At 40.9% G+C, this 15,217-nt stretch overlaps 1 protein-coding gene across 11 annotated transcripts in view; it reads left to right on the top strand.

The window, feature by feature from the left end:
* Positions 1-15,217, top strand: part of sox6 (SRY-box transcription factor 6) — a 68,029-nt gene that overhangs the window by 6,587 nt on the left and 46,225 nt on the right. For 9 of the 11 annotated variants that reach the window (XM_047033310.1, XM_047033312.1, XM_047033318.1 and 6 more), the window contains one exon: positions 5,050-5,120. The gene's annotated coding sequence lies outside the window, so the exon portion shown is untranslated. Of the gene's footprint in view, positions 1-5,049; positions 5,121-6,328; positions 6,369-15,217 lie in introns of all 11 variants that reach the window. The other 2 variants (XM_047033316.1, XM_047033315.1) reach the window with 1 other exon arrangement.

Here is a 15,217-nt window from a genome sequence, read left to right as displayed (position 1 = left end):
TTGTGGAAGCCGAGGCCTTTCCTTGTGTTTAAGTGTCACTCGTACTACTTTGTACAATACATTGTTCACTTCACGTGTGTTTTCCCATGTGCAGGTCTCAATGCACAATGAACTATGTGCCTATTTGTCCACAGCGCACACAGCAAAAGAGTTAAGCGCCTGCCTTTTGTTTTGAGAGATTTGTGAACAACAGCAGCTTTTGAAGCTGCCATGAATTATTATGAGTTATTCAAGGACTCTTTGTTATGTTGCAATGCACCTCTACAGGATATGCGGTCGGGAGCCAGATTAAAGTAATATGAGCTTTTGATAGTCTTCAACAACTAAAATAGCAGCACCTTGAAGAACCTCTGCAGTTGCAGGTGATTGACAGCTTGGTTATAATTGTCAGTGGTCTTGACTTGGATGTGTTTGGGTATGGAGAAGGGATCACCCTTTTTGGCAATAATGCTTCAAATCAGAGGAAGGCTTAGGGACTGTGTGGCGTGTACACAATGTTTGGATGCGTGGGAATGACGAAGGTAGCTAATTGAAATCCGCTGGGATCGATCTATCTCTTTGTTACTGTCTCTTATTGAATCAAACTCTCTCAAAGCTCAACCATTCCTGCCTAACCCGTTTAACCTCCCAAAGCCTAGGGGCAAGCTGTCTTGAACATGAGTGGTTAACTTGATTTAGACTGTGGTCAGCACGATAGAGACCTTTCTCTGAAGAGAGAAAGAGAGAAAATAGGGGAAGAAAAAGAGATGTGCAACTAGAACACCTTTTAACATTCTCCTTTTGATGGTTTGAGAAAGACCAGGGTTAGAGCTCACAGAGATTGAGTCTTGAATGTACAACAATTAGTAATTAAGTGTACTGTAGCAGTGTGAAATGCTCATCCCTCTCTTTTGTGATAAATATTTTATCAATATCTTTAGTTTACTACTACATCCACCAAAGACCACTTTCTACTTCTTAGCCAACCCCCACCCTCCTTTCCAAAACCTCCCTCTCTTCATACACATTCCATCATATGTTAGATTTGTATTCCTGCTCTAAATCACTTCCCTCTCTAACAGATGAAGCTCACAAGTATTAGCCCTGACAGTCATTTCTCCTGCCTACCCCCAGCGGACTCATTTGCGTTTATGCATGCAGCAATTAATTATGGGCCTTCACTGGCCTTGTAAATTAAAGGACAGGGGCCGCCTGTGTTAATTGACCCTGACAGTTTAAATGGTTGTTGGGGCTGTGGCATAGGTGGTTTATGCTGCAACCTCAGTTCAAGGAAGTAATTGCACATTTCTTAAATCAACATTTACACTGCATTCTTAAAATGTGTATATTTCCAGTTTTTGATTGTGTCAGTGCTTCAACACAGTAATGGTTTCCAATGCAGGAATGCTTAGCGTCTTGCAGGAAACTGAAGGGAACTTTGACATCTTTTAGCTTGGTCTTTTCAAAGTATCTCCAGGTTGTTAAATCACCATAGAGACCACACTGTGGTCTCTTCTGCCCCTTCGTTCCATGGATTTTCTGAGAATTGTGTCTTGTTGGAGAAGACAAGACATCTTCTCACGATACAGTCTTTTCAGGAGTTCTCAACTCCCTCTCAGGGCCTCCTTTCTTCTCAGTCACGCAGTGACGTGTTTGTGCATACCTCTCTGTCCCAACAAAAGAGGGAGCGATCCTATTCACTGTCTGCCTTTGACATTCACCCCTTGTTTTTATAACGTCAAAGGAAGGTTTGCCGAGTGGAACCGGCTTTGTCTTGAAGAAGCGGAACAATCGTAGCAAGCAGAATGTAATCTCCCGCTAAGTGTACTAAGTGAGGGTGAGGTTGACGCTGATGTGTTGCCGCTTGTCCCCTTTTTTACCCTTACCTTGCCGATATTTCATGTGAATGACATCTTTGAGAATAGACTTTGTTGGCGAGAGATCTGTAATGTTCACCTAAGTCTTTTGTATGGCCAACACAAAAGCTTTCCAGTCAATGCAAACACCAGCCCTCCTTGTTGGTGTCATTAGGATGTTTTGAGCAGACCACCCTTGCTCTGACCTGATAACACGCCAACCCAAGGCTTAGGTTCATTGATCCCAGGTTAAGGGTATTTACTGGCTAACAGCTCAGTTGAGCTAACTCTGTGGTAGAATCATCCACAGGATCAATTTACTTATTGGCCATAAAAAGTTTTTTTTGTACATGTTAGTCATAGAACCAACCTTCAGAATTGCATGTGGTGTGAGTCTGGCTAGGATGTACTGTTCTCTTTCTCACTGTCTCTTTTTGTCTCTGTGTTAATTCGCCTCTGTGCTCATCAGTGTCAGGGACAGCTGTGACAACACAACACAGGACATGTGTCTATAAATGTGTCTTGTATGTGCTGGTGCATGCGGAACACCATGCTCCTTTTTTCTTTTGGATATCATTTTACTGTATAGTTCTGATAGTTCAAAGGAATAGCTACTGTGTCATTTTTACCATTGCCAGTTTTCCACATACAGGTGCACCTCATGCTTACTTGCACAGTAGTCCATGTGCCATGTTACAACTGCTTCTCTCCTTGTCATGAAAGCCAGGGACAGCCTTATTTTGACCGTATATGTTAACTGGCCAGAACATGGATGAGGATGTGGCAAAGTGTGTGTGTGTCTCTTAGAAAAAAACAGTGAAGGAGAAAGAGGGGGAGAGCGAGAGAGTGCACATGAGAAGGTGTGCGACTGTGCGCATTGAAGACCGCATGTGTGTTAGCTGTTTCTCTCCTGTGCGTGTGTAAGCATGTGCATGCGTGCACACTCTAGAATGTATGAGTGTGTGTGTCTATGTGTGTTTGTGTGTGTCCTAACTGTCAGCAGAACCTTCCCGCCAGCTGGGCTTGACAGGGACTGGATGGGGTCCAGTGGGTCGTAACTCAATGATCCGGTGGATGCACTCCAGAGGAAAAGGGCCGTCTTTGTTATCCCACAGCTCCAAGTCGTGTCTCTGTATATTTTCTTTTTAAGAATTTATAGACCTCAATTAATTAGGTTATCATAGCACAGCCACCAGCCCCCTCCCCCCTCGGCCCCTGATGCACCCACATAACCGTGAGCCACCGAGGCATGGTTACACAGATGTGTTTGTTCACTGATTTGAGTGTACCACACCCACGTTTTAGGTGAACATGACCACGCAGGTAGCATGTACACACATACAAGCATACACACAGTGACACAGAAAGGAAACATTTACTAACATATTTACGATGCTCAACATTGTGTTGATAAAACTTGTCAACCTGCCTGTACAAGGCAGCATGGTTTTCATCCATGCATCCAACAAATTAATATCAACACATCAGCGCAGACTTGTCTTCAGTTCAGTTAATACCCACGCCAGGGCTGTGTGTGTGTGTTTGTGTCTGTGTCTGTGATGTGTGTGCGCAGTGTGAAATGCATCTGTCTTTTTGAGTGAGATGTGAGTGTCTGTAGCATGTTCTCCAGCCTCTTCAGTCCTGTGCGGCCAGCTGTCTCTCTGATTACCCAGCGTACTCCAGGTGTTTTGGAGCAGCCAGCTGCAGATGGGTGAGCGGGAGAGGGCGTGGAGAGTGGAAGGAGTGGAGGAGACGAGAGGAGCGGAGAAAGAAAAGGAATAACTGGTTAAGCAGATATCTGGAACGTGTTCAGACGAGCTAGTGAGAGGGGAGTGCAAGTCGCAAAAAAGGGATTTCAACTGTGAGGAGGGTGAAAAGGTGGTGGTGAATCTCTGGTATTTGTAGTTTTACTGAATGACATTCCTTCCTTTTTGCATTTTTGGATATCTGATACCTTTCTGATTAGTTTTTGAGAGGGAGACAGACAGATTGTAATGATAGTTACAAAAAAGGGAACGGTACAAAATGTGAATCTAGGTGAGGGGTTCATTTGCATGGACATTTGAACCATAACTGCTCATTCCAACTCAATCTCTTTTACACACAATCAGTGAAAGGTACTCTTAGAATTATTCTTGATGCATACTCGTTTAAAAAATATGCAACTTTTAGGAATGCAGACCTTTGAGTTGTTTTTAACGAAATTGGCCCTAACTGTGCCCAGAGAAAAAACAAGTTGGTTCTGAGAGAATCATGTTGTTATTAAGGCCTGAATAAAAGATCATAGTTACTCGGTCAGTGCTGCTTTCTTTATTCTTCTCAATTAGCATCAACTTGTAGAATCAAAGGCCTAGTATATGCATTTAGAAATGATGTAAAGGTACTTAGGAAACAATGTTTGTGAGTGGCAGTGTATTTTCTTGTGCGTGTGTGTAGCAGTGTATCCTACAGTTAGTTTATTGTATATTTTTGTGGACCTTGTCTCTCCAACCCTATTTATCCATATGACGTTTATCATTCAGGGATGTGCAACTAATTTACTCCCCCCACCATATTATCAAAACTATCTGGCGGCTTGGCCTCTCCCTTTCCTTTGGTGTGTTTATCTATTACGTAAAGTGGTGCTGCACGGAAATGGACTGAAAGGATGCGTGGGGATCAATAAAAGATGGCCTTGTGACATGGGTTTACTTTCAGAGCCAAGACAAGAAAACTGTTTCAGAAAAGTGGTCAGTCGCTTCAATGTTGTTTATCCTGATGATGTGAAAGAGCTGTATTCAGATAACTTCTTCCTCCAGGTTCCTTTGGGTCCCTGTTTGTGACTCCAATGATGGGTATTAAGACCACGCTTAACAAACTTTCAAGGTTCAAGGCCTCGTTCAAAAATCACGCTCTTGTCATTCGTGCCGGGCATGTTTTTGCCACATGCAGTGTGTTGTCTTTACTACTGTGAAATGCGTGAGAAATGTAGCGTTTTTTTTACACACTCATTACACAAACCTCGTTGTTTTACATATCTCAAAAAATGGGGGGGGGGGGGGGGGGATTGTCTATGTGACTAAATGAAAACTATTTAGTATTTATACTTTTAAACTTTTTTTATTAACTCTTTTCATAACATATAATCACAGGATAAACATGACAAACAACTGATGTCACTTTCTTCTTATAGCAACAATTGAAACATTTATTTCTGTTGTTTGGTGTTTTTCAGGTGACTTTCATGAATTCAAAATTCACCCACAAGTGAGAAGAGGGTGTTGGAGTTGAAGTCTCTATATTTCTGTAAGTGTCATGCCCTTATGCTTGAAAGTTTAACTCTGCCATTTCTCTTACTAAAAACATATACAGCAAATAATTATTTTCAGTGTCTGTGTACTTGGGAACTTGCATGTGCCATGTTCATGGGTTTGAGCTAGGCTCACACCTTCCTTCCTTCATGCTGCTGTGATCTAGGTTTACAAACTTTACCTGACTCGGTGTGTGTCAAGCCTTGCCTTCAGCGGTGCACACAGAGTGCTTTTGATAAGATGGATGCCGACCTCCATCCTGTATAGTGTGCAGCTCTGAAGACCCTCAATAGGAGCTTTCAGTGTGGCGAATAAAGGCCTCTTTTACAGCCTCAAGCAGGCAAGACTCCAAGAACCTTTCAGCATGGGGCTACAGTATGTCTTTTAATGGACTTTCTCTCTGTTAGCAATAAAGATCATATCGGGAGTCCAATGGTGCTGTTGGTAACATTAGCCCAAATTAAGCTGGTGCAGTTGAAGTCATAGATCTAAATGGTTTTAACAGGGGGGTATAAGTGTAGGGCTTCAGATGGGAGAAGTTAAGAGAAATAGAGTTTGCATGCCCATATGGTTAAGCCTCTTGTTTCAAGTGATCTACAGTATAACAGACTTGTCTGTATGCTCGGAGTCGATTCATTGGTTGGTCAATGAGTATCTGATTCTCATTGGACTGTATTATTGGCTCCTTGCTTTCCAGTTGGATGACTGGATAATCTGAGTAATTTATTTTAGGACATTCAGATCCATTTCAAAAGGCGTTTATCTTAGGTGTGGAATTACCATTGTGTGCTCACAATAGGTCAAATAAATGGTGAAAATATTTGTATAATTAGGCACAGCATCAAAGACCTTATATTGACTATACTCTTTGACAGCACGCAAAGCCACCTGAACAGTCCTGAACCCAACAACTCATCCTCTTGATAGTTGACCTTCGTGTTTGAAGTACAGGACTTGAAACATGACCACTTAACAGTATCAAAGTTAAATGTAATCAATTTCCCACTAAATTCCTAACTTTATCAGATCTAGCAGGAACCTCAAAATCCTATTATTGTGTCTTTTAAGATCCCATTGGCTTTTAAATCCAATTACATGGCGGTAAAAGGACAAAAGATAACAACTTGTAACATGATTACTGTGCATGAGTACTGTCATGACAGGGACAATTCACGGTTTCTCTCTGTCTTTGTCTCATTAAAGGGAGTGGGGCTTCGAAAATGGGAGGTGGTTTAATGAGATGGTAAGATGATGTCCTTATTACATCTCGTCAATACACTTCAGTTGGCATGGTACTTACAGAGCAGGGGCAGTTGCCTTTGTACTGTGACTAAACTCCTAATTAGGTCTGATACACCACTTACCACACAGGGTGACCAAATCAGGACCAGTTTCTGATTCACCGTTTCTTCACACTCAGTCCCAGTCATTTGAGTGATAAAAATAGGTCAGCGGGTGAAACAAAAAGTTTAAATGTTGCTAAAAATATCTACATAGAAATACCATATTGAAGGTATGCTTTGCGTAAATACAGTCTTGTGTGCTGTTCCATAGAGCCTGTTCTGGTTGAATCAACTCCAGGTGGTTCCTCATTTTGTGTAGTCAAAATCCTATTAGCTAGGATCTAACAAAAATCAGATAATGTCCCCTTATCCTTAAATTTGGCAGCATGCTCCAACTGCAATATAACAAGCCTTCAATATTAGATGTAAGATTTTTTAGTAATGTTTTTTTTTAATTTGTGAATTTGTGGTGAATCATAGCCTATTAAACCAGCCTTTGTTAAGTTTAAAATGAGGACATGGGGAACTCTTCAGTTGTTCTGGAAAGACCTGTTCTTGCTGGTTTCACAGTGGTATAGCATGGCACAGCCCTAATGGCAGTTGTTTCCCACAAGTTTGAGGAGTGACCAGAAGACCAGTGGATAGCAGTCTTTGAGCAAGTTACGAGGAGCTAACAAGCAAACATGCTAAAGAAGCCCCTGAGGTTGACTGTTTGGCTTCTCCCAAACCAAACAAAGGACTCTTCTACTTAAATTGCCTTGTTCTTGTCATTTTAGTTTTGGGCACAAACTTGATGTTCTTATACTAACCTTCCCTACTGTGGGGAAGGAAGCATATGACATTTTTCTATGTAATTTGTGTTAAATTGACATTTGTTAGCACCACAATGGTGTTGGCAGGATTGTGTACATAATGCATTTAGACTTTGCCGTACATCAATCTGAGATGTCTATCTGCAAGAGGGCTTACAAATAAAAGCAAATTGAATTGTACTGCCATGCAAGTCTGTGGTGCAGTAATTCTATGATGAGGGGCGTGAACATGAGTTAGATATCTGTGATTATGTTTTTGTTTTTTAGCATGTGTGTTTATGTATGTACAGTATGCCCACAGAGTGTATGTGTGTATACCTGTGTGAGTGTGCATCTTTGTGTCCAACCATGAATGTGGAATGGGGGCACACTCATTGTCAACATTACCGTGAAGCCTGAGGTCCATATGGTTCTATTTTGAGGAAACTCATTGGTTTCAGATGGAGGAACCGTAGGTTGGGCCCTAGGCCGTGGTTCCAAACTTATGCTCGATCAACGAATGGCCCATCGCCAGCTAGAAAATAGACTCACACACACACACATTCACACACACAAACCCCCTTCGAAACCGCCAGCTCAACTCCTATTTCTCTTCTATTACCCTTGAAATGGGGCCTGTTCTAAATATTATCTTCTCTGTTTCATCCCTGTGTTTAGAGCTCTGAAAGGAGAAAAAGAGAGACATGTGGCTTCAGTCACATTTTCCTTCTCCAAGGCCTCCAGACCACAGCAGCGGTGGTGGTAGCTTTTTGGAGATGAGCACTTGTCTCTGTTCTGGTACAACTGTGGCTTAGGAAGATACTCCTAGGATGAGGTCATGCTGGAAATGAAGAGATAGAAAGTGGAGGAGCAGAGGGAGAGAAAGTAACAGTATAGATCTATGAGGCACTGAAGTAAAGGGGGGTGCAGGGGATCAAGTACAAGTGTGTTACAGCTCAGGATATTTTGGAACAAGAGGCCATTGGGTCTTATATGTCTTAGCTTTTCCACATCTTGTACCTGACATCTTAACACTAATCTGGTACAACCATCCCAAAGCATATCAATGTCAACATCCATTGAAGCAAATCATTAGCATTAGCATGCCCTTAAAGACATGCTACTGTACATAAAATCCATTCCATAAACTGCATTGGCTCTCAAAGCAGGCTGCAAGAGATACTCTGAAGTCTAGAAATAGGTGTATAAAATGTCTTGCTTTTGTCTAGTAATTCACTTGTGTGTGCATTACCTATGTATGTTTGTATGTGTGCGTGTGATTACATAGATTAGCGTGCACAGTATTTGAGTGCCTATACATATCTGTCCTATGTCTCCACTTTCCCCTGAGTATATATAAAAACAACTGGTGTCTCCTTCTGCAGACTTCTAAAAGCATGGCCAGACATGGCCCCCACTCAGGTTAATTGCTTCCTGTTTTAATTTAGAAGAGTTGTGGGTCATAGTTCAGGGTCGGGCTCAGCTGTTATGTTCTGTGCTACAGGGGGTAGACACCTGGTCCTTAGATCTACAAAATCTCTCAACAGCAACTTTGACACTGTGTATCTGTCAGTAATGGATTTGGATTGTTTCCTCATTGTCTTCTATAACTTCTGACCTTTTCAAGGTCAGGAAATGTTTATATTGTTAGGGATTGACCTTCTGGATCTAGGACACACTAGGAAGTATGGGGATAGGGGGGTATGGGGATGCGAAAGAGGAAGGAAACCATTGAAGAACCATTCATGAATGTGACATAACAGTTGGCAACATTTCTCATTTCTAGGCACTGAAAATTGGTAGCCTGAGCCGGATTGCAGCTTTTCTCATTACAATAAAGACAGTGGTCTGTCAGCCACAACTAAACGTCTATAATGAATTTTGTAGATTTTGCTTCTCCATTTTTAGTGGATCTGATTGTTTAAGTACATGTGAAGCATGTGCATAATTGAAGTCCTTTTAGTAGATTAGATTTCAGACAGCTTTTAACAAAGCCTGTTCGAACCTAATCCAATAAACTCTATTGTAAACCCAACAAAATGAGTAACATTAGGTCCAGATAGCTTTCCATCTATCTTTGTGTAACAATTATTTGTTACATTTTAGTACTCTGAAAGAACAATAGACTACATCCCTCCAATTAATGAACCATGCTCAATTCTCAAGTCCTAAGTAAAAATTAAGTTACATTAAATGTATTTGTTTCATGCCAGTAACAGCCGTCAGACACAGGAAAACAAACTATGAGGGTGCAGATATATTGTGTATGTAGGCTGTGTGTGTGTGTGTGTGGCCCAAGCTCCTCTGACACTTCAGACTCCAAAAGGAGACCCAGAAAGTGTGACACACTTAATCCCTGTTTAATCATCCCCTTTCTTAAACATATGACAACAAATAGCCAAGGAAAGGATCTTTTCACTTGTGTGTATGTGATGCAGTATGTATCCCTGAGTGCCTGTGTCCATTCCTGAAGATGCCTGTGTGTGTGGCTCTTCCTGTGTGTTCTTTTTTGTTTTATATGACCCTATACAAGACAAGTGTTTCTCAGATAAGGCTATCTAATCAATGTTTAAACAGGATGAGGATAGATTAGCAACAGGAAGGTTGACATGGTAAAGGGGACATGGTACTTGCCTCTTTCACAATAGTGTTTACACCTGCTAAATTTAGCCCTAACATGTTGAACTTAACTCTGTAATCTGTGAGTAATCCGGCCACTGTTCCAATAGTTCTTCTTAAGATCATCTGATGTGTCCAGTATGGTCTCAAAGGCTGAGCAACACACTGACACGCGAAGGTGGGAGAGAGAAATAGAGAGAGTGACAGAGAGAGAGAGAAGTCAACTTGTGCCACGTAATTAACTGTTTAGAACTTGTCTTTTTTAAGATGAACTCACTCTGTCTTAACCCCCCAAGTTTTCATGAACCCCGTCAACTTCAACATCCTAGAGAGAAAGGCTCTTGTAACCCTAAATCTAACCCTAACTGTTGAACAATTACAGTGCACAGCTTTAGGGAAGAGGAACAGTTCAATTTGATGAATGGAACAGAATTGGAAAGAAAATAGAGCAGCAGATCTCCTTTGACAGTGACTGTAAAACAAACACTGGGCAGATTTATGTCATGGACTGGGAAGGCAAACAGTTCCGGTGTGTGTTTGTAAAAGCTTAAGGGTTGAATCCTTGTGGTGCCTTAGTTGTGCGCACACACACAGACACATGCACACACAACCTACAGCCAGCCAAGCAGCATAGTAAGATACATTAGGATTTTTTGGTTGAAAAATATGATTCTTTTCAATACAGTTCCTGCAGAGGGCATGGAAAAATTGTATTCTTATAATCAACATAGTGCTCTAATGATCTATGGTTGATTGTGAATGAAATGTGGTACTATATGTCAAGTATATGACCGTCCATGACATCACAAGTGGCTGATCTTGTAGTTGGCTAATAATATATGAGCAGGGTCTTTGAAACCAGCCAACGGTGTTAATCAATCAATCGCAAATGGCACGACTACTTAATACAGATTTACAGCCCAACATGAGTGATATGAGTGTTGGTCGATTGGTATGTGCATGTGTGCACATTCAGCAAACCTATGAGGAAGGAGAAGGAGGATGTGACGTATTGGTCAAATGAAGATGAAAAAAGGACAAGAGGACAGAGGGTGACCTGCTTCAGTTCATCTGGGTTTAGGGAGCAAGAGTTACATTCTTTATTGACTCCAAAGTACCAGAAAAAAATTATAAAAACTGCTTTATCCCCCAAAGATGAAAATAATCTCCTTCTGGACATTGAGTTTCTTGAGAAGCCAGATAGAAGACTGTTGATATGATTATCTGTAATGTGATAGAAATCAGAACAGCTGTACAACAGTCTCCACAACAAAGGCAAAGCCTATTTATAACCACAGTTTAAACACAGGTGTTGCTCAACACACAAAGCTGTATTTTCCATGAGTGACGTGGGACATATTTCATATAACAAGCTTACAAGTCATCTCTGATCTTTGCGGTGATTTGAGGTTTTTAGGCCCATGTGAGTAAATGGCTGTACAGTATACTTAGTCAGATTAGTGTCCAGGGTTTTAGAGGGTTGAGCTGAGGTCCTTTGTGCCATTTACAATGTACTGCTGCGTGAGTCTGTATTAATGTGTGTGTTAGAGCATGTCTGTGTGTGCGTTTGTGTATGTATGACTGTGTGTGTTTGGACACACATTTGCCCTCAATGGACAATGGTTAACTTATGTTCCTGGGATTGGTCTGTCACCTCAGGGTCAGACCTTTCAACAACAAGAGTGTGTGTCTGTGTATGTAAACACTTAAGACTGTCTGAATGTGTATGTTTGTGTGGTCATCTTTTTCGTATTCCATGAACTATGTGTGTGTGCGTGAATGCTATCAGATAAGTAATTATCTGAGTAATGGTAATACTTCAAAGCTTTGACACACACAAGCTCACAGACACATACACACAGCAGGGGCAGAGGGCGGCAGGCAGGCAGTGCCACGTCCTAGCCTGACTGGGGGATACCTCAGAGGATTAGTCTGAATTCTGACAGGGAGCCATGCGAGTGGGGCAATGACGTGCATGCAATTTGACAACAACTGCTCGAACCTCGGCCTCAAGGGCTCCCCTCTCTCTCTGCGCTGCCTCGGCGTGTCTCACCACTATAACCCCTCTCTCTCTCCACCTCTCTTCTAAGTCCCCTTAGCTTCATCCCTACATTGGTAACACCATCAACCAACTTGGGCGCCACTCTATACTATCTTTAGTCAGATCCTTTAATCTTTTAATGTAAAGTTTGCGGTTCTTATGATTTCAAGTGGAAATGAGAGACCCCTGGACTGAGAACCTGGGCTCATTGCTCTGTAAACGAAAGGATTCTGTTTTCACTTCTTTATCTGGACTGTGTAGATCATTTCATTTTGGTGCTTTAAACAGTCCACTGCACAATGGAGAGTAATCTATTTCTTTCTTTTCAGAAATGTTACTGTTTATTTTCCAATACGTGCAATAACGGCTTCCTCGAAATTTCGTAGTTGAAATGCAATTGGGAGACCATCTGCACATAATTACACTTTCATGTTGCTGCATGAATAATTGCAAGATATGTTGTTTGTCTTTTAGAAAAGCAGTTTTGCTGTAAATAATATAGTTGTTTTATGTAAAAACAAACATGAAATGTTTATAACTAAATACAACTAAATATAAAGTAGTCATATTTTTATGGGGGACAAAGCACACTCAAAGGACAGGTCCAGCAGGGACCAATGATACAACCTGTCAGTCCTAATCTGGGATAAGCAGGTTTTAGCACCTCAAGAGTACTCCTGGAGCCACCTGTTTTGACATTTCAAGAGATGATCTTAGTTGTACATGTGTTGCTTTGATGAAGATGCAGGAGGTACGTGTTTTTTTACTTTAGGATAAAGTGACAAATTGTAAACAGATTTAGGATTCCTAATCCGTTTTTAGATACAACAGCATAATTTTGACTGTAGATTTTGACAGGTTAAATATTCATGGAAAATTTACCTGTACAGTTACATGGCAAATGTGTCAGAATTTTGCAATTACTCAGCTAATGCAGTGCTCTGTGAGTTGGTGATTTCACAGATTCTTAATCTATTAATTTTGGATCCTTTATCTTATTGGAGAATGTTTGCCAGCCTTTGATCAGCACCTTTCTACATCACTAACTGTCTTCGGGGGAGGGGATCCCTCCAATTCTACTCTCTCTGAGAGTTTCAGGGATGTTTTCTCTTCTCTGAGGATTTAGTTTGGTGGTTGACAGTACGGATCTGTGGCCTTCTGCGAATCCCTGTGGTATTGCTTGTAAAAAAAAAGTGGTTATACATCTAAAGTTTAATTTGGTTAAGTCAGATATAATTGAAGGCACTGATTGGGAATGTAGTTTCATTACATTAGATGTATTTATATTCTGATGGCCAGATGAACTCATGAAATGCCACATTTCTACTTCAGTTAGCTGTGCTCTTCTCTTGATTGAGCGAGACATGGACCCTCTGTGGCTTCCATGTCACTTCTTCTCAACTTGTACTGAATGATGCATAGGAGTGGATGCGGATAGGAGTCTGAAGGCGACAAATACAAAAACTCTTAGTACTGAACCAACACTGAGGAACAGTAAGTAGGAACAGTTGGTGATTTTTTCGGCCACTCTTGAGGCATAATGGCATATTAAAAAGCTCACTTGTATGGCTTTGGCTTCAGGCATAATACAGTTGCTCTGAAATATGTGTGAAGGCAGCTGTTGATGTTCCTGTCAAAGGCTTCCACTCTGCCCTTACACTTACACTGTCACCTCCGTATTTAAAAACCAGGACTTTCAAATATACTTGTATTTATTTGAATGTATTACAACATGATATATATATATATATATGTAGAAATTCATTTATTTTAGAGTGATTTCCCAAGTAAAAAAGATCATACCTAAAGTATAATTAGAAACTATAAATACAAACATACTTACATATATTTTAGTTAATGAAGTTGTCAAGCTCTCATTTGATACATTGAAATTAGATATAAGTACTCTTATCCGCTTTGATTAGCTTTCATATTATTTTTAGACAGTTACTGTATATCCCCTAGAAAGGTTTAATCACACTTATTCAACAATGTAGAAGGCCACCTTTATAGCTCCATCAGTACTATTATGATAATAGGATTGTTCCATATTTACACCCTCTGTGTAACTTACGTTAAGGTCGCCTAACTGGGCTTAACTTGTGTAATAAGCTTATTTGCACTTCCAACTGGCATTGTATGGAGCTTTGGAAGAGCCATGGGGGTCAGAAGTGACAGGTGATAATATGGAGTGACACGTGATTGGGTGGTATGCAACAAGCTCGGGTGTGCTACTTGTTCCTGAGCTTGTGAGACACTACAGTCTACTGTGTGTCCCTGAGAAAGGGAGACAGCGATAGAAAGAGAGAATCACCATCATGTGATTAGTAATTGTGATTGGATTTGTGAGACTGGAATTATTGACTTGGTCTTTGACAATTTGTATGCAATTTTGTTTATGTTCTATTGATGCAATATCAAAAAACATTCTGTACTTAGACACACTTGCAGGTTAGCTGACTAAATATATTACCTTCTTTCAGACTCTCCTACGGTACCAACGACAGAGGTGGGGAAAGACAGACAAACAAATCTATTGAGCGAGCAAATGTTTACTTTGGTCTTGAATGGTTTGACTTTGGAACTCTGACATTAAGTAGATATATGTTTGAGTGTGTATATGTATCAGCTCTGGGTGTGTTCCTCTGCCAGTAAAAATAATAGCACAAGGGACTACCAAGTCCATGAACTAACCCTTGTAGTAAGAACTGGTTCACTCATGAGGTCCTTGCCTTGTTCTGTATATTGTTGGGCATAGGCAGTGAAAGTCGATTCATTGGACAGTTATAAAAGTGTTCACATTTTTTATATTCAGAGTCAAGCACATAATGGTGGTATCGGGTTCCTTCTTTACCAGACCTTTTCTACAGTAATTACGTATTCACATAAAAGGCGCAATGGCTGTATTGAATTAATAGAAATGCCGGATTGCGTTTAGTTTGTTTTGTGGCAACCTCACAACTAAGCCATGGTGTTTAACTGCAATGGATGCCGAACATCATTTCCACCATCCTCTGTCCCTCTCTCTCACCTCCCCACCCTCACATAGAAAATGAATTTCGGGGATTGGAATGATAGCAAACAAAACAGCTTTTCTTGTCATTAGGTTGCTTCTAAAATTGACCTATTTCAGTGACCAGGCTGCTGGTGAACATTGTTTATTTTGGAAAAAGAGTGTCAGAATGGGTGAATCCTTAGAAGAGAAAGCAACGCAGTGTGTGTGTCCACATTCCACATGTCTGACTAATGACAGTGCTCTCTGTTTGGAGCGGTCAGCAATGATCTAATGAGAGTCCAGACAGACTGAAGATTGACGAACGTTCAGAGCTGTGCAGTCAAATAGGTGGTCCAGTTCAGA

This window comes from Hypomesus transpacificus, chromosome 14 (assembly GCF_021917145.1).
Source record: "Hypomesus transpacificus isolate Combined female chromosome 14, fHypTra1, whole genome shotgun sequence".
Classification (NCBI taxonomy): Eukaryota; Metazoa; Chordata; class Actinopteri; order Osmeriformes; family Osmeridae; genus Hypomesus; species Hypomesus transpacificus.
This window is presented reverse-complemented; position numbering and strand designations above follow the sequence as displayed.